Source organism: Dasypus novemcinctus, chromosome 16, assembly GCF_030445035.2.
Source record: "Dasypus novemcinctus isolate mDasNov1 chromosome 16, mDasNov1.1.hap2, whole genome shotgun sequence".
In the NCBI taxonomy this organism is placed as follows: domain Eukaryota; kingdom Metazoa; phylum Chordata; class Mammalia; order Cingulata; family Dasypodidae; genus Dasypus; species Dasypus novemcinctus.
In genome coordinates, this window is record NC_080688.1 from 72247116 (window position 1) to 72267048 (window position 19933).

Sequence of the window (19933 nt, forward strand, 5' to 3'; positions counted from 1 at the left end):
CTGCCATGGGGGAGGGAATAAAAAAAAAAAGATAAATCTTTAAAAAAAAATTGCTATGGGAAGCAATATGGGACTTGGCCCAATGGTTAGGGCGTCCGTCTACCCCATGGGAGGTCTGCAGTTCAAACTCCGGGCCTCCTTGACCCGTGTGGAGCTGGCCTATGAGCAGTGCTGATGCGCGCAAGGAGTGCCCTGCCACGCAGGGGTGTCCCCCGCGTAGGGGAGCCCCACGCACAAGGAGTGCGCCCCGTAAGGAGAGCCGCCCAGTGCGAAAGAAAGTGCAGCCTGCCCAAGAATGGCACCGCACACATGGAGAGCTGACACAACAAGATGACGCAACAAAAAGAAACACAGATTCCGGTGCTGCTGACAACAACAGAAGCAGACAAAGAAGACGCAGCAAATAGACACAGAAACAGACAACCGGGGCAGGGGGTGGGGGGGAAGGGGAGAGAAAAAAATAAAAAAAATTGCTAGTAGTATTCTATTATGTGAATGTACTACAGTTCATTTACCCATTCTCCTATTAATGGACATTTATACTATTTGAAACTTTTGTAGCTTCTGAATAAAACTATGAACATTCTTTGACAAATCTTTTGTGGAATATGCTCTCACATCTTTTGGGCAAATACCTAGGCCTGAAATTGCTGGAATAGGTATACGCTCAGTTGTCTGAGAAATGGCCAGGCCCATTTACCAAAGTGGTTTTAAAATATTCTGTACTTTCACCAATAGTGCACAGAATTAGAGGTTGTTCCATATCCTTGCCAGCATTTGGTGTTGTCATTCTTCAGTTTCAGTGATTTCAGTGAGTGTATATTAGTAAACACTTTAATTTCATTTCCCCAATGGCTCTTGATGTTAAGTACCTTCATGTGCATTTTTTCTTCTTTGTGAAATGTCCGTTCAAACCTTTCACTAATTTTTAAACAATTGTTTGTTGTCTTCTGTTATTGCATTGTGAAAATTCTTATATACCCTGGATACTGATATTTTGGCAGAAATATGTTTTTCAAATAGTTTTCTCTCAGTTTTTGGCTTGCCTATTCTTTTCTTTTCTTTTTCTTTTTTTAAATTATGTCTTCAAAAAAGTTTTAGGCCACAGTAAAGTCACGTATAGAATACAGGAAAATCCCATATACCCAACATCAAACCCTTTTCCCCCTTGATCTTTTTACATGTGGATGTTACATTTGCTGCAGCTGATGTACAGATATTGAAACATAGCTACCAACCATGGTTTCATTATGGTTTACATTTTAGTCTGTACACTTTTATTTTTGGTTACATTATGGTTTACATTTTAGAGTATTCACCTTTATAAATTTTTGGTGATATTTAACATGGCCTGTATCCATCAGTTCAGGATTATGCAGAACACTTTCATTGTCGCCCAGTTACCCCCTTCCAAGCTATTCTAATCCTCTCTCCCCCTTCCCTGAGGGCCCACAGTGACAACCAAGCTTCACTGCTTGAAGGACAAGATTTATAGATACTTGCAACAACGGTGAGGGCTTGACACCCTAGTCTGTCCTCCGCCATTGGGAGCTACCCGTGCTCTCTAGAGATACCCTCCCCTCTGAGAACATCAGGCCTCCCCAGGATGGGGGCATAACACCTTCCCACTCATTGTATGGCTCTCCATGGACTGATACAACACACTATGTCATGATGAGCACTCACACACTCCCTATAAGCTGGCCCAGGTGCACCCTGTACCAGATGCCCCCTTCCCCCATCACACACCTTAAACCAGTAACCCTTCCTTATTAAATTTTCTAAAGAGTTTTCTCAACATTATAATTTCAGCCATACACTTGACAATCTCCTGTGTTCACTTGTTCCCCCAAACCCTCCCCCTCAGTTCCTTGAACCATCTGACCCATCTCCCCAACCCAGGCACCCCCAAACCTGCAAAGCCCAACCCAATAATATCGCTATGCCTGTTATTTTCTTAATGACATTTTTTGATAAGTAGAATTTAAAGATTTTTGATGGGGAAGAGGAGATGGCTCAACCAATAGAGCATCCGCCTACCACATAGGAGGTCCAGGGTTCAAACCAAGGCCTCCCGACCCGTGTGATGAGCTGGCCCTTGCACAGTGCTGATGTGCGCAAGGAGTGCCCTGCCATGCAGGGGTGTCCCCCGTGTAGGGGAGCCTGATGCGCAAGGAGTGTGCCCTGTAAGGAGAGCTGACCCATCTGAAAAAAGTGTAGCCTGCCCAGGAGTGGCACCTCACACATGGAGAAATGACGCAGCAAGATGACGTAATAAAAAGAGACACAGATTCCTGGTTCTGCTGACAAGAATCCAGACGGACACAGAAGAACACACACAGTGAATGGGCACAGAGAGCAGACAAGGAGATGGGGAGAAATAAATAAAAAATAAATCTTAAAAAAAAATAAAGATTTTTGATGGCCTGATTTATCAATTTTTTTGTGTCATATATTTTTAAAATTTAATTAATTAATTAATTAATTTCTCTCCCCTTCCTCCGCACACCGGTTGTCTGTTCTCTGTGTCTATTTGCTGCATCTTCTTCTTTGTCCACTTCTGTTGTCAGCGGCATGGGAATCTGTGTTTCTTTTTGTTGCATCATCTTGCTGCATCAGCTCTCCATGTGTGCAGTGCCATTCCTGGTCAGGCTGCACTTTCTTTCGTGCTGGGCGGCTCTCCTTACGGGGCGCACTCCTTGCACGTGGGGCTCCCCTATGCAGGAGACACCCTTGTATGGCACGGCACTCCTTGCGTGCATCAGCACTGCGCATGGGCCAGCTCTACACGGGTCAAGGAGGCCCGGGGTTTGAACCACAGACCTCTCATGTGGTAGACGGACACCCTAACCACTGGGCCAAGTCCACTTCCCCATATTTCTTATTATTAGTGTTTTTTTCTGAAGAACCTTTGTCAATTTCACACAAAAAAATTCTGTGTTTTCTTCTGGAAGTTTATAACTTTAGTTTTTATGTTTAGGTTTATGACACATCTCTAATTAATTTTTGTATCAAGTATGAGATAGGGGTTGAATTTTTTCCCATATAGATATACATTTATTTGAGCATCATTATTGAAAAGTCTTCCATGTCCCCACTGATATTTTTTGTCCACCTTTTTCCTCAATTACTGAGAGAGAGAGGTGTTAAGGTCTCAACTATGATGGTACTTTCATTTATATTCCACTTTAATTCTGTCTACTTTTGCATCATCAATTTTGAAGTTCTATAAAGTGCATGCAAATTTAGGAGTTTTATAAATGTCTGATGATTTTTCCCATTTTTCCTTATGTGTCACCTTTACTTTTAGATTGTTTGGCTTGCAATATATTATCTAATGTTAATATAGCCACACTGGCTTCCTTATGGTTACTGTTGGCACATATACCTTTTCATCCTTTGCTTTCAACCCATTTGTCATTTGTGACTTTGTATTTAAAGGGTGTCTCTTGTAGACAGCTAGAGCTGGGTCCTGCATTTTTATTCAGTCTGAAAATCTCTTTCAGTTGGATTTTTAAAATAGTTAATTATTTGTTTGCCATCTTGTTTACTTTCCTTATTCCTTCTTTTTGTTCTTCTCTTGCTTCTTCTGTTTTCTTTTGGGCTAATACAATTTTTGCATCCTATTTTTATTTTCTCTATTGGATTCTTAGCTATGTGTTTAAAAGTTTAGTTAGTACTGTGAAGCAAACAATATACATCCTTACATTACAAAATCTATTTACCATCAATATTGTCCCACTTTCTCCTTCCCACTACACAGCTGACACTTCTACTTCCCAATCCTTGTTTCTCACTTCTCTTTTTCCACTTGCTTCTACTTACTTCACATCTCAACTTCATACTACCCACTTCTCAAAAGAAATAATGTTAACACATTATGATTCCATTTACCTGTCTTTCTTATCTTTTGTATTCTTGTTAACATATATTACTTCAACTTCTAAACCTCACCATATAACATTATTAGTTTTGCTTTAGTCGGTTGTCTTTTAAGGAAATTGCTAGAAGAAAATAAGACTTTTGTATTTATCTACTTAGTTGCAATTTCTAATGCTCTTTTTCCCTTCCTATATATCCATATTTCCATCAGCTATTATTTCCATTCAGCTGGAAAAATATCTTATAGAATTTCTTATAGAGCAGTTCTGCTGGCAACAAATTCTTAGTTTGCATTTATCTGAGACTATACCTATTTCACCATTATTTTTTTTTGTAGGTACTGGAGATTGAACCCAGGACCTCATACATGTGACCACTCTCATTTTTGAAGAATATTTTCACTTGCTATACAATTCCAGATTGTGACTTTTTTTTTTTAAGCTCTTTCAAGATGTCATTGTTTTTGATGAAGTGTTCTCATCATTCTTACACATATTCCTCTGTATGTAGTGTGTCTTTTTTCCCTCCGACTTCTTTCATAACTGTCCTTTTATTTTTGATATTCATAAATTTTCCATTATATAGCTATACGTGCTTTTCATTGTACATGTAAAGCTTAGAATTGACTTCTTGAATCAACAATTTAATGTTCATCAATTTTGAGAAAATATTTGCCATTATTTCTTCAAATATTCTTTCTACCGCATTCTCATTCTCCTCTCCTTCTGGGATTCCTATTGAGTGCATTTTAGACTGTTTGGTATTACCCCACAGGTCTCAAAGACTCTGTTCGTGTTTCCTTTAACTTTTGTCTCTCTCTTCTTAAGACTGAATAATTTCTATTAGTATCTTCAAGTTCACCTAGTCTTCTATCACTTCCAGTCTTCTGTTAAGGCCATCCAGTGAATTTTATCACTCCACTTATTGCATCTTTTTGGATTTAGAATTCCATTTATTTATCTTTTTATATATAATTTACATAGAGACACACTCAGATATTAAGTACATCATAAGATCAGTTTTCATGAATGTACCTCAAGGTTCAGAATATTTCCAAATTCCAGATTTATCTCCATATCCCAATCAATCCCCTTCCTCTTCCTCCAGAGTAGTATCCATAAATCATTTTGGCTTATTCTAGATCATATAAATGGGATCATGCAACACAGATTTTTGTGTCTAGATCTTTTCACTCAACCTAACATTTTTGAAATATATCTCTATTGTTGCATGTTATTTCATCTCTTTTTATTGTTGAATTTATTTGTTGAATTTATTGTTGAATTTTCCTCCTTAGGAATATTTCAGTTTGTTTATCTATTCTCCTGTTGAGAGACACCTGGGTTGTTTCTTTCTCTTTTTTTCCCTATGAATAAAGCCTCTACCATTTTTGTACAAGTCTTCTTGTGGATGTATATCTTAAGTTAGACTTTCTGAACTATATGGTAGAATAATGTTTAATTATTAAATTAAGATCTTTTTTAGATAATTGTAGTTTTGAAAAATAATATTTAGGATTCTATGTGATCTTTATTGAGTTTCCCCAGTGATAACATCTTTTAAAACTACAGTATGGCATCACAGCTAGAATATTGACATTAATACCATTAAGATACAAACAGTCCATCAACAAAAGGACCTCTCAGTAGCTCTTTTATTGTCACACCGACCCTCCTTCCTGCCCAACCCCTATCTCTAACTCCTGGCAATCACTAATCTGTTCTCCATTTCTGTATGTTATATAAATTTCAAGATTGTTGTATAAATTGAATCACATTTCCTAGAGATTCATCCAAGTTGTTGAATGCATCAATAGTTGGCTCCTTTTTAAGTGCTCAGTAGTCTTCTATATGTTTAACATTTTTTTAAACAAATCAATTTTATTGATACATATTAATAAAGCATACAAATCATCCAAAGTATATAATCAATGGTATTTGGTATAATCACATAGTTGTACATTCATCACTTCAGTCATTATTAGAGCATTTTCATAGTTTCAATAATAATAATAAACAAAAAACAGACAAACAAGAAAAATTCCTCACCTCTCAATCTCTCTATGCTTCCCCCACTGTACATAGCTGCTGTTTCTGTCTATTCTGTACAAAGTGTACAATCAATGACCTCTAGCACAAACATGATGTTGTACACCCATCATCCCCAAAATTCTAGAACAATTTCACTGCTCCAAAAAGAAAGACTCCACAACCCCCAGCATTTCTTCCTCAGACCTACATAACTACTAATCTAATTTCATCTTTATAAATTGATTTATATTTATATTTTATATAAATGGAATCATGCAATATGTGGTACTCTGTATCTGGTCTCCTTCCCTTAGTATAATGTGTGTGTGTGTGTTTTTTTTTTTGGTCTGATATTAACATTTAAAAAAAAATTTATTTCATTTCTTAAAAGATTTATTTATTTATATCTCTCCCCTTCCCCCCTCACCCTGGTTGTCTGTTCTCTGTGTCTATTTGCTGCGTCTTCTTTGTCCGCTTCTGTTGTTGTCAGTGGCACAGGAGTCTGTGTTTCTTTTTGTTGTGTCATCTTGTTGTGTCAGTTCTCCATGTGTGCGGCGCCAGTCCTGGGCAAGCTGCACTTTCTTTTGTGCTGGGTGGCTCTTCTTACGGGGTGCACTCCTTGTGCGTGGGGCTCCCCTATGAGGGGGACACCCCTGCATGGCATGGCACTCTTTGCAGGCATCAGTGCTGCACATGGGCCAGCTCTACACGGGTCAAGGAGGCCCGGGGTTTGAACCGTGGACCTCCTATGTGGTAGACGGACGCCCTAACCACTGGGCCAAGTCCGCCGCCTGATATTAACATTTCGTAGTATAATATTAACTTATATTTATTCAGTTTCAAAGAAAAAGTTATTATATGTTTAACTTTTAAAAGAAACTAACAGTTTTCTAAAGCAGTTGTACCATTTTACATTTTCATCATCCATTGCTGCTTTTCCATAGTTTCTATTTCTTCAGAGATATTCCTTTTTCATTCACTCTTTAAAATCACATTTTTCTTTAAATGTTGGGACATATTTTATTTTCATTCTTTGAACATATTTATAATAGCTGCTTTAACATGTTTATCTGATAGGGCAAAAATCGGTCACATCAGGTTTGGTTTCTGTGGATAAATTTTCTTGTCTTAACTGTGGGTCACATGTTCCTGTGCCTTTGAATATCTAGTGTTTTTGATTGTATTCCGGACATTGTACGTGATAGTTGAAATACTGATTTCTGTTTTCTACTTCTGAAAAGTGATGGTTTTTGTTCTAGTATCAATATCAATTACTGATTGATCACTCTGCATTTGCCTAATCTTAGTTTTACATTTTGGTAGTTTTGAGCTTGGGAAGTCCAAGATGTTTTCCAAGCTCCTATTGCTTGGTGAGGCACTCTTTCTTTTGTGGATTTTTTAGGACCTATTTTGCAGGGGTGGAGGGGTACCTACTTAGCAGATAGTATTTACTCCTGTGGTTCAAAGCTTTTTGGTATGCAATTCGATGCCAAAGTAGATAACATGATGTTAAAGAGATCTTTCCTCTCTGAGTGGGCAGTAAATCCAAATTCCCTGGTACTTTTCCAGTTCTAATGTGTCTGTTCTGTTCTGAGCTCTACAGCAGCTGCTCTCTGGTAAGCCTTGAGTAGCTGCACCCTATAGTCAGGGCCAAGGACTTGTCGGGGACCTAAACAGACTTCTGGAGCCCTCACTTGGCCCATTGCCCTTCTTTCTGGTGCTGTTACCTTGCAAATTTCAGCCACTTAAGCTGTGCCACACTCTGATCGCCGCCCCCTCATTTCAGAGGGAACCCTAGGCCTTTCTGTCCACCAACTCTCTGGAAATTGTTCCCTCACAGAGGACAGTATCCGTTGTGGGGCTCACCTTGTCAGTTGCCCAACTCTGAAGGATCAAAACGTTGCCTGTTTTCTATTGCCTTGTATATTTGTCTAGTTTTGTGGTGATTGGCTGTGGGAGGGCTAGTACGGCACCAGTTATTTCAATATGACTGGAAGTGAATGCTTAGAGTTCACATTTTTAAGTAGTCTAGTTAATATCTATGAGTGCATCGATTTTTTTTTGACAGAATCCAAATTGCATGTTGAAGGACAGCCCTTAGCATGCAATTTTGATTCATAGACTTTAAAATTTAAGAGTTAAAATGAAACTTAACAATCATTGATTCAAACTTACTCCTATAATGAATGAAGAAACAGGTCCAGAGAGATTAAGTGATTTACTCAAGGCTGCACAGGTTGCTTGAGATTTAAAGTGCCTGCTCACAGAGGCAATAAATACCATAAAACTGTATTGTGGTAATGAGTTGAAGTTGCCTTCTCTGTACTATTTAGGAAAAAATGAAAGGATTCCACCACTAAGCATATTAAGAGTATAAAGACTGTAAAAGGAGTATGTATCCTGGCTAAAGTGTTTTTGAAATCTCTTTAGTTACACCCATTTAAATAAAACATCAACTATACTAATTACAAAATATTCAGATGGACCAATCAAAAAGTCCCTAATGGGAAAAGCTGTAAGAAATAAAACAAGCTTCTTCAAATGTGGAATTCTGCTTTTGTCCATTGCCTTCCCTCCAAAAAGGAGTAAATACTATATTTGACACCTTCTGAGTTTGACATAAACTAAAATCTATATCTTTATATAAATTTGTATTTCAATTTTAGCCATCTGTTTAAAAAAGCACATTGGTGTTAACACAAAATTTACTTTTTAAACTAGTATATATGTCTAAAACTTAGTGTCCTGGTTCCCATTTTGATGCTTGTTTTATTAAACAGTCTTGTAGAAGACTGCTGAATCTATCAGTAGGCCCTACTTTAGATGTGCTTTTAGTAGCATGGTATCTACTGTGGCATATACGTGCTCTGCAGCATAATGTAAAAAGAAAAGAATGTGAATTTGAACATTTTCTTAAAAGGTCACCCATAGTTTACCTGCCATAATTTTAAAAGTCTTGAGAAATTGAGAATTGCACAGCAAGCCATTGTGTGCAAAGGACTAGATGTTCTTTCAAGAAATGAAGAATCTAATAATAAACAGAGTGAGCATGGCAAAAATAATTAGAAAATGCAATGGAAAACAAATTCTATTTGATAATAATAAAACATTATTAGTCTAGGAAAATGGAAATATATAGACCCTTTATGAAGAAGGCAACTTTACTGAAGGACATTTATTAAAAAAAAAGAAAAGAGAAAAGAAAAAAGAACAAATATTCATAGATGAGAAGGTTTAGTACTGTAACAATGCTAGTTCCTTGACAGTCAATTTTTAGGTTTAATATAACTCAGAAAAAATTAAAATGGAATTTTTTGAACTTTAACATTGTCCAAAATTAAAAGACAATTGACATTATTAAAATAAGTTAAAAATTTGGAGAAAAATTGTACATTATATTTGACAAACAACTAAAGTTTTAAAAATCCAATCTTTGCAAATCTTGAAGGAAAATATGAATAATACAATTTAAAAAATTGTCAAAGAGCATGTATAAGCAATTAACAAAGTGACTAATAAAAATATTTAAATATCTTCTGCCTCACAAACCAAAATAGACCAATTAAATAATAATGCAATTTCAAATTTCAAATACCAATTTAGTAAAGATGAAAACAAACAAAAGATAATACTCAATGTTGGCAAAGGGTTGAGTAAATGAGTACTTTCATTCTTTTTGCCAGGAGTGAAATTCAGTTTGACAAAGTGCCAGTAAACCAGCTTATTCCCTTCAATGCAATAATGAAACTTTAGAAGTTTATGTTAAATAAATAATCAGAAATATTTGCAAAGATTTCAACACAAGTGTGTTCACAACAGACTTATTTATGATAATGAAACTTTGAGAATTTTAAAATAAGGTAATTTCTTTATACAACTGGATATAGTTATACAGTGGAATACTGGAGAGCCCTTAAAGTCATTTAAAAATATTTAATGGAATTAGAAAATGAGACTGATAAAATTCTTTAATCAGTATTGCAAATTTTATTTAAAAAATATAAAAATTATAGGGCAGTGGGTATAGCTCAGTGTTTGAGTGCCTTCTTACCATATATGAGGTCCTGGGTTCAATTCCCAGTGCTTCCTAAAAAACAAACAAACAAAAAAGAACAAAAAACTAAGTATGCAATAGACATACGCTCCAAAGAAAAATACCAAAATATTAACTGATTTTAACTGTAGTTAATCTTAAAAGCATGTTTACGGGTTTCTTTTTTGTTGCTGGTTATAATTGTTCGTACTTTCCAAATTTTCCACAAAGATCATATTAATTTTGTAATCATTACTTTTTGTGGAAAGAAGAGTGAATTGATAAAAATATGTATATATAACACAAATAACCCAACTTGCCCCATGCTTTCCATTGTCAGCTTGGAGTATTTTGAAATTATAGGAAGATAATTTCTTTCCTATTCATATATACAGATCTCATTTTTTCCCTTCTCATTCTAAAAACTATAAGCTCTCTTTGAAACTGAAAACTTTTATCACTTTTTATGTGGATGTAGCTAGATTTTTTAAAAAGGACTTTTGTGATTAAGTTATATAGAAATACTAGATCTGAAAGTTTAGCTATGATGTATTATGCATTCAATAACTCCATCTAATAAATTATTTACTGTCCATTTAAACAATCGAGACAATAATACTTACCTCATGGTTATAAAGATTAAATCCAGTAGCACAAATAGAGTGTGTAGGACAGAGCAGAATGTAGAGCTAGCTCTTACTGGCTTCCTGTTGCCTTTGGATCAGATCTCAAATTTTAGCGCAACCCTGAATAATCTGATCTCTTTCAGCCCACTTTCCTAAAGGAGCCACTCTGTCCTTCTTACTAGGCATATTCCTACTTGTTCTTCAGATATCACCTGAGATAATTTTCTTGATCCTCAGGGTTATGTTAGGCTCCGGTTACATACAACCATAGCATCCTGAACTTCCCAACATCCATTACTTTTATAATTACTTATTTGTTCAATGTTTGTCTTTCTTTCCTGCCTTTCCTGACGGTAAGCCAAGGTGGAGGAAGTGGGATCAATTATGCCTTATTCATTGCTTTATACCTGGTCCTGGGAACCCTGCTTTTTGCATAATAGGTGCTCAGTAAATACTGAGTTGAATGAATCAATGCGTGATATCCTTCTAACTCAGAAAAGTAATACATGAAGGCTGATTTCCTCTAATTAAATGAGGTATTTAATTAGGAAACAGCTTTGTGGCACATGTAACAACCTGCTGTTGTATTGGAGAGAATGTAGACAGAAGTTGCCCTGACGGTGAGGGTGGGACCTAGGGCCAGAAGAGAGGACAGGATGGCGAGGCCAGAGGCAGGGGAGGCACAGTGGCCTCTGCAGGTAACCAGGACTCAACCCATTGGGCTCTCCTGCCCTGCTGGTTTCTGGCCAGCAGAGTTTGTGTCTGGGGAGGTCCTGCGGCTGAAGCCGCCACCCCTGCCTGGATTTGGGAACCTGTTTCCATCACTTGGGGGACATTAGCAAATTACTTGATACCACTAGAAAAAATAAATTCTGGAAAACTTTTCAGATGATTTCCTGAAATAACAGTTTGTTGAAGGAAAGCCACCTAAATCATTTTGATTAGAAATTGACATTGAGTATCTAATCAGAGAAGGTGATTAAATATCTTTTCCCCCTTTCCAACTATATATTCATATAATTTGGGATTCTTAGTGCTGGATAACATTAAATCTAAGAAAAAGAATTGAACTGTGATGTAGAACCTCATCTTTGTTGTAAACCATAAGTCATAAAGCCAAATAACTTATTTTTCTTTATTATTTTTTTCCTAAATATTTATTTATTTATTTCTATCCCCCTGCCCCAGTTGTCTGCTCTCTGTGTCCATCGCTGTGTGTTCTTCTGTGACCGCTTCTATCCTTATCAGCAGCACTGGGAATCTGTGTTTCTTTCTGTTGCATCATCCTGTTGTGTCAACTCTCTGTGTGTGCGGCGCCATTCTTGGGCAGGCTGTACTTTCTTTTGTGCTGGGCATCTCTCCTTACGGGGCACACTCCTTGCGTGTGGGGCTCCCCTACGCGGGGGACACCCCTGCATGGCAGGGCACTCCTTGCACACATCAGCACTGCACACGGGCCAGCTCCACATGGGTCAAGGATGTCTGGGGTTTGAACCGCGGACCTCCCATGTGGTAGGCGGACACCCTATCCATTGGCCAAGTCCGTTTCCCTCTATAATATATTAACTGATCCTACACCATTCCATTTGCACACTGAGGAACTTAATTTCCGAATACACATTTTTAGAGTTGACTGCATTTTAAGAAAAATTTTTATTTTATAATTTATTTTTATGTTTCAGTTTAAAAGCTAGACAAGAATGTTTTAATTGTATTTATGTATGTCCAAAAATAAATACAAATTACACTTCTACTTATAGCATGTAATACTGGCTTTCAATTTACAAAACTGTTAAAAATTTCCTTTTAAAATAAAAGTACTTAAGTAAAGCAAATGAATAAGAAAATATTAGGTGGAGATGGTACGCTGATAAAATTTTGAAGTTGGTATATAATTAAATATTTTAGAAAACTTGGATTACTGTAAAGTACTATACAACAGGATTTAGGAAAATAGTGTGACTAGTTCTTCATAGCACAAAAGGCTTCCTCTTGGCTTGTGAAAGTGTATGAGGATAGTTTATAACTCAAGAGCACATAATTACTATGGTGGCTTGGAGCTATGTACCCCACAAAAACATGTTCTTAAATTTAATTCATTCCTGTGGCTGTGATTAAGGATCCTTGATGAAGTTAGTTCAGTTGGGGTGTGGCCCAGCTGACTCAGGATGGCTCTTAATCCTATTACTGAAGGTCTTGAAGGGGAGGCCACAGACAGAGGAAGCCACAGGGAGCAGCCAGAAGCTGGAGGTCAACAGTCCTGGGAAGAGAAAGGAGGAGCCTGGAGAGGCCGCCCTGTGCATTGCCATGCCACAGAAAAGCCAAGAACCAAGGCTCGCCAGCAGCCAGCCCCAGAACGCCACCGTCCTTTGGGGGAAAGCATCACCTTGATGATGCCTTGGTTTTGAATTTCTCCTAACCTCAAAACTGTAAGCCAACAAATTCCCATTTTTAAGCCAGCTGCTTGTATTGTATCTGTTTCAGAAGCCAGGAAAATAAAACATAAACTTCTTATGTATATCATGGGCAAGTGCCTCTTCCAACTGTAAGATCTGATACTACAGAGGCAGGGGAGTAAAATGTACCCTCTCTCCCCCCAACAAACCCAGACACTTAAATATAGAGACTATCCTATGTTCCCACCTAATTGTTTAATTTGTTATATTAACATTGTTAGAGAATTTAAGGTATCACAAAGCAATTGTATACGTAACAACTGGGCAGGTACTGAAGAGTTGTAGATGGTCATTTTGATAAAATGTTATCTTTAAGTGTCAGGCTCTTGAATCTTTATTCAAATATTGACCTTACCATCTAATAGCTCTGTGACTTGGGGCAAAGGACTTAAACTTTTAAAGTTAAATTTCTTAATTTATAAAATGGGGATAATAGTAGTTACTGTGAGAGTAAGCTAGATAGCATCTTGGTGATTACTATTAATAACAATGCAAAAACTATGTATTTTATAAAATAGAAATAGACACATATAGATTCTGGCCACCTTTCCTTTTTTCTTTCTGCTTAATCCCAACTTCCCTAAACCCTCCCTGGTTTCTGTGTTCCTCTTGGTATTTTATTCCTGTTTCTTTCCTTAGTTTAGGATAGTATTTTATCAGTAAAAGAAATCTCATGGTAAATTTCAAATGCAAAAATCCTCTTTAAAAGTGAACTTATATCCACCAAATTTATCTTTTATGCAAACCTGTTTTTCATAAACTATTTTCCCTAAAACATGATCTGTGTATAACTCCAAATGTTTTATTTGTAATAAATACTATATATATATATATATATAATTTTTTCCTTTGAGGAAAAATGATTTTAATAATCATGTACATTAGACTCCTTTTCCCCATCAATTTCATAACCTTATATCTGATGCTAGTGTTTGAAAATCCTAAAATTTCTTCTGTATTTATATTCTTCATTTGAATCAAGCAAGGTGTGATTTTTTTCCTTCTTTATTTTTTTTTAAAATGTTACATTAAAAAAATATGAGGTCCCCATATACCTCCCACTCCCCTCACCCCACTCCTCCCACATCAACAACCTCTTTCATCATCATGGCACATTCATTGCATTTGGTGAATACATTTTGGAGCACTGCTGCACCACATGGATAGTGGTTTACATCGTAGTTTACACTCTCCCCTAATCCACCCAGTGAGCCATGGCAGGACATACAATGTCCAGCATCTGTCCCTGCAGTACCACCCAGGACAACTCCAAGTCTTGAAAATGCACCCACATCATATCTCTTCTTCCTTCTCCCTACCTTCAGCAGCTACCGTGGCCACTTTCTCCAAATCAATGCTACAATTTCTTCTATTACTAATCACATTAGTTCTGTAGTAGAATATCAGTAAGTCCACTCTAATCCATACTCTATTCCTCAAGCCTGTGGACCCTGGGATGGTTATGTCCACTCCCCCTCTATATCAAGAGAGGGCTTAGATTCCACATGGATGGTGGATGCAATTCTCCTGCTTGCAGTCATAGGCACTCTTGGCTCCCTGGTGTGGTGGCTGACCTTCTTCACCTCCTTATTAGCTGGCCAGGGTAAGTCCAATAAACCAGACAGTAGGATTTGCAAGTCTGTTGAAGCTCAGGGCCTTGTTGTCACATGGACAGTCCAGATATTCAGGTCTCCTGAGTATATACCAACCCCAGGGCCAACCACAGATTGGTAAAAGTGACAGAAGAGGTATGTGTAGGTCATATCTGAGTCCAACTCCATCATACTCAGGAACACAAATTCCAAAGTAGGACCAACTGACATGGCACTGAACTCCAGAGCCATCTGCCATGACCATAGAACCTGTGGGTCTCTGTAACCCTCAGGAGAACCAGTACCTGGGCTTCTATCTACTTTGACTGTCTCTGAGACCCTGCTGAGGCATGTGTAAGCATTACCCCTCTGATGACCTCCTGACTCTTTTTTGGAGATTCTTAGCCATATAAACTCATTTGTTCTTTCCATTTCCCCCTTTTATCTAAAATCATAAAGCAGTTTTTAACACCTGATATTACATGCAGGCTGAGATATACTGCTGGTCTGAGTTGACCCTTTTATTCAAGGTCTTTTTCTAGTTACATCATCAGCTGTGCTTGGTAGTAATCCCTTGGCACCAGGGAGGCTCATCCCTGGGAGTTATGTCCCATGCTGAGGGGGAAGTAATGCATTTACATGCTGAGTTTGGCTTAGAGAGTGGCCACATTTTAGCAACATGGAGGCTCTGAGGAAGTAACTTGTAGGTACCCTGCAGCTCTAGGTCTAGTTCATATTTCAGGTGCACAGGCTCATAATCATAGCCATCAGTATCAAGGGCTCATTGTTGGACCATCTGTCTTTATTGGTCTTTGCCATTGCACTTGGGGGATTGTTGCTATTCCATTGGGGAAAACTTTTGTGAAGACAAACTTAGTAAGTTGAAAAAAAAAAAAAAGAAAGGATGTAGACAATGAGGAAGAAATGGAAGAAATTGCCTTGCCACTGTACATACAGGGCAACACCTATAGCAATGATGAAAGGCAAAAACGTCAAAAACAAAGCTTTTTCATTTTTTCATTTTTTGATACCCCAATTTATTTTTACTTTATTTAATTTTTCTAAATTAGTTTGCATTCTATATCTAACCTTTAAACCCATCACTATATTCCATTTTACTATTAATGGAAAATGGCAATATATTAGGCTTCATTTTTAAAGAAGTTTCAGACCACAGAGAGGGTCAAATATGGCAGGGGAGGAACACTGGTGTGGGGTGTTATTGATAGGGGGCACATGGTTGGGAGGGAGTTCTCCAGGGCATGTATACAGGGTACATAAAAATGTTTGGATATTTTTATAGTGATTTCAGTTAAAAATGACAACTGATGCAGTGCTGAGCTCTTAGCCAGGGGAGCTCTATCACATTCTGCAAGGTGTGATTTTAAGAAGTGCTGACTCTTGGTGTGGCCCTTTCTTTAAGAAAGGCAGCGTTAAGATTATCCACAGATTGTATTTTTTCCCTTCCCCTCCCAGGTCATTTTCCAGTGGAATAAGGGAGTCATCATGGAAAACTCCCATACAGCAACAGTGAACAACGTCAAAGACAACCACCAATGGTGACCAAGCCACCAGTGACTAGGTGACTTTCCATTTATGATAAGGACGAGTAGTATCCTCAGGTATAAGCAGTACATGTTGTAACATATGAACCAGGAGCTCGGTTTTAAATCCAAGGCAATTTTGACTCACTTAAAGTGCAAAATCTGAATAGTAATCCTCACAGCCTGATGACAGATGACACACATCCAGTTATACTTCTATATGAAATTCTCATGTGAGGAATCTTTAAAAAATCACTAGAATTTCCCTACAATTTCCAGGTATTTTCTTTTCCATGGAGCACACAGATGCTATTTTGTTTTTCTTGGACAAAAAGGATATGCAGTGAGAATGTGCATGCTCCCTTTGTTTCTATGCCCTGGCTATTTTAATGATTGGAAGTTTAGTCAGAATTGTTAAGGATATGTTTGTTCTGAAAATCTGCAGGAATAAAAGGGAGAGGTGTTACACACAAAGCTAGAGGAGTTGGTAAAATACATCCAACCCCAAATTTTAAAAAGTATTACCTTCCTTCCATGCTCGCTGCCCCCCCCACCTCCATCTCAAATAAACAGCCTCCAAAATTGACAACCCTTATCTACGCTCTCAAGGGACTGTAGGAGTTTGAAAACTCAGGTCATCTAAAAGAAAACACATCTTAAAGAACAAGCTGTTTCTTTCAATTGAACAACAACGCAGTAGCAAACAATAACTCGCAATTATAGCAAAGGTAATGCCAGGAGCATATGACCTCACCCTCATTGTGATTTTCCCTCAGGACTTTCTGGAAGGGTCCAGAAAAGAGATTTCCTGAACAGCTGCACTGTGTTCTTCAGAAAATCCCATCATATTGCTACCGTCCCCTTCCTTCATGGAGGGACCAGTATCGGAAGGGGAACAATCCTGTGAGTGTGTCCTCTCCAGCAATCACAAAACTGTGACTGCAGATTTCAGAGGAATGTATTCCAACCACAGCAAACCCCAACTGTGAGGACTGAGAAAAATCTTTGGATTTTTAAAAGGGAAGCTTCAGTTCATAAAAGCAGCAACGCTATCTGCTTACAAAGTAGGCCAGCTTTCCAGTGTTTTCAGTTCCTGGCATGTTACTTACTCTCCCCTGTAGCAGTTACCTACTGGTCACCTGGTTGCTCTGGTTTCAGTGGTAGGTCTGTGCTGATTTGGATGGTCTAGGAGTGTAGTTTGAGAAAGGACAATTTTTAGCTCCTGAAAAGCTGTAACCATTACTAGGAATCAGATCAATTCCTTCCTTTTTCTGAGGTGATTGTTCATTGGGGCAATTGTGGCTGAGAAATGGAAGATGGTTATTTCTGATCAGCCCTGGGAATCTGAGAAACATCTGGACTCTTGGGTAGTCTTGAGCTTCCTGCTCCAGGGCTTTTGATACTGTGATGGACAAGGTGAGGATGTCTACCCTTCTGGGAGTGGCCCACAGGCAGGTTTTACAATTGGTCCCAGTCTTTCTAAATAGGGGGTTCCTGTGAATACTCTTTCAGGAAATAGATACACATATTTCCTAGGACAATGATAACCCTTCTTGCAGGGAAATCAAGCCTCATCACCCTCAATAGCTCCATTTCACAATGTGTGACTGTATGAACTGGCCTGGGGGCTGTAGTTTAGTTTCCCAAGAGAGCAGACACTGAGATGAAAATTACTGCACAGGAATTTATCAGAGACTGCTTTTGTGATCAACTCGTAGACAGAAGAGGAAGGAAGTAGGATTTAGAAGGAGAAGTTGAGTTGTGAGGCAATCTCTAGTATAGGCCCTAGCTGATCCTATGGGGAGTTCTGAGAATAGGAAGTCTTTTCAGAGTTTCCCACACTGGGGCAAAGGGCCAGGTGTTCATACCCCATGTCAATTGGTCCTTCAGTGTGGGCTTCCCTTGGATGAGGTATAAGCTTGGGCTAGGCAATTTTCTTCAGCAGATGCTTATGTATAAGAACTGAGAGTTGAGAGATATAGACTGGAGGCACTCTCAGCATCTGGGGTACTAAATACTTCATTCCTGAAGGGATGTCTGAGTGGAATATTATAGTGCCTACCATAATGCCTTGTATCTTGAAGGCCATTTCCACACACGGTTCTTTCTGGACTGAGTGAACATATAGAGCAGTGCTGTCCCCAGAAATTTCAGAGATGATGGAAATGTGTGCTGTACTGTGCAATACGTAGCCAGGAGCCAGGTAGTTATTCTACACTTGAAATGTGGCTATTGCTGGCAAGGAACTGAAAATTTTATTTTATTTAATTTCAAGTAATTTAATTTTAAAATATTTACATATAGTTCATATATCACAAAATTTACCCCTTTGAAGTATACAGGTCAATGGTTATTAGTATAGTCACCAAATTGTACCAAATTGTGTACCCATTATTACAGTCTAATTCCAGAACATTTTCATCACTTAAAAAGAAACTGCAGACCTATTATCAGTGAATCTCTATTCTCCACTCCCTTTAGTACTGAGCAGCCACTAATTTACTCTACCTCTATGGGTTTGACTGGCCTCATAGAATGAGTTGAGAAGTGTTCCCTCCTCTTCTATTTTTAAAGAAGAGTTTGTAAAGGATTGGTTTTAATTCTTCAAATGCTTGATGGAATTCACCAGTGAAGAAATCTAGCCCTGGGATTTTCTTTATGGTAAATTTTTTGATTACTAGTGCAATCAAGTTATAGGTCTATTCAAATTTTCTTATTGGGTCAGTTTTAGTAATTTGTGTTTTTCTAGGAATTTGTCCATTTCTTCTTTTTTTTTTATTTTAAAGATTTATTTATTTATTTCTCTCCCTTCCTTCCTCCTCACCCCTCCTCCCCCAGTTGTCTGCTCTCTGTGTCCATTCGCTGTATGTTCTTCTGTGACCGCTTCTATCCTTATCAGCGACAGCAGGAATCTGTGTTTCTTTTTGTTGCATCAGCTCTCCGTGTGTGTGGCACCATTTTTGGGCAGGCTACACTTTCTTTCACGCTGGGCAGTTCTCCTTACAGGACGCACTCCTTGTGCGTGGGGCTCCCCTACGCGGGGGACACCCCTGCGTGGCAGGGCACTCCTTATGCACATCAGCACTGTGCATGGGCCAGCTCCACACGGGTCAAGGAGGCCCAGGGTTTGAACCGTGGACTTCCCATGTGGTAGGCAGACACCCTATTCATTGGGCCAAGTCTGCTTCCCTGTCCATTTCTTCTTGATTATCTCATTTGTTGACATCCAGTTGTTCATAGTTTTTCCTTATAATCGTTTTATTTCTGTGAGGTTGATAATACATTCCTTCTTTCATTCCTGATTTGAGTATTTTGAGTCTTTTCTATTTTTCTTGGTCAGTTTAAAAGTTTGTCAAACCTGTTGTTCTTTTTAAGGAATCAACAGATGGCTTCATTGATTTTCTCTCTTTTTAAACTCTCTGTTTCATTAATTTTTTTCTCTAGCCTTTATTATTTCTTTCTTCCTGCTTCTTGGGCTTAGTTTGATCATATAGTTTCCTGAGTTGGAAGGTTAAGTATTGATTTGCTATCTTTCTTCTTTTTTAATATAGGCATTTACAGCAACACATTTCTCTCTGAGCTGTGCTTCAGCTGTATTCCATATGATTTCATATGTTGAATCTTTATTTTCATTTGTCAAAATATTTTCTGATTTCCCTTTTGATTATTTTTTGACACATTGCTTATTTAGGAGTGCATGATTTAATTTCTACATATTTCTGTATTTCCAAAATTGTCTTCTGTTATTGTACTCAAATTCCATTTTATTG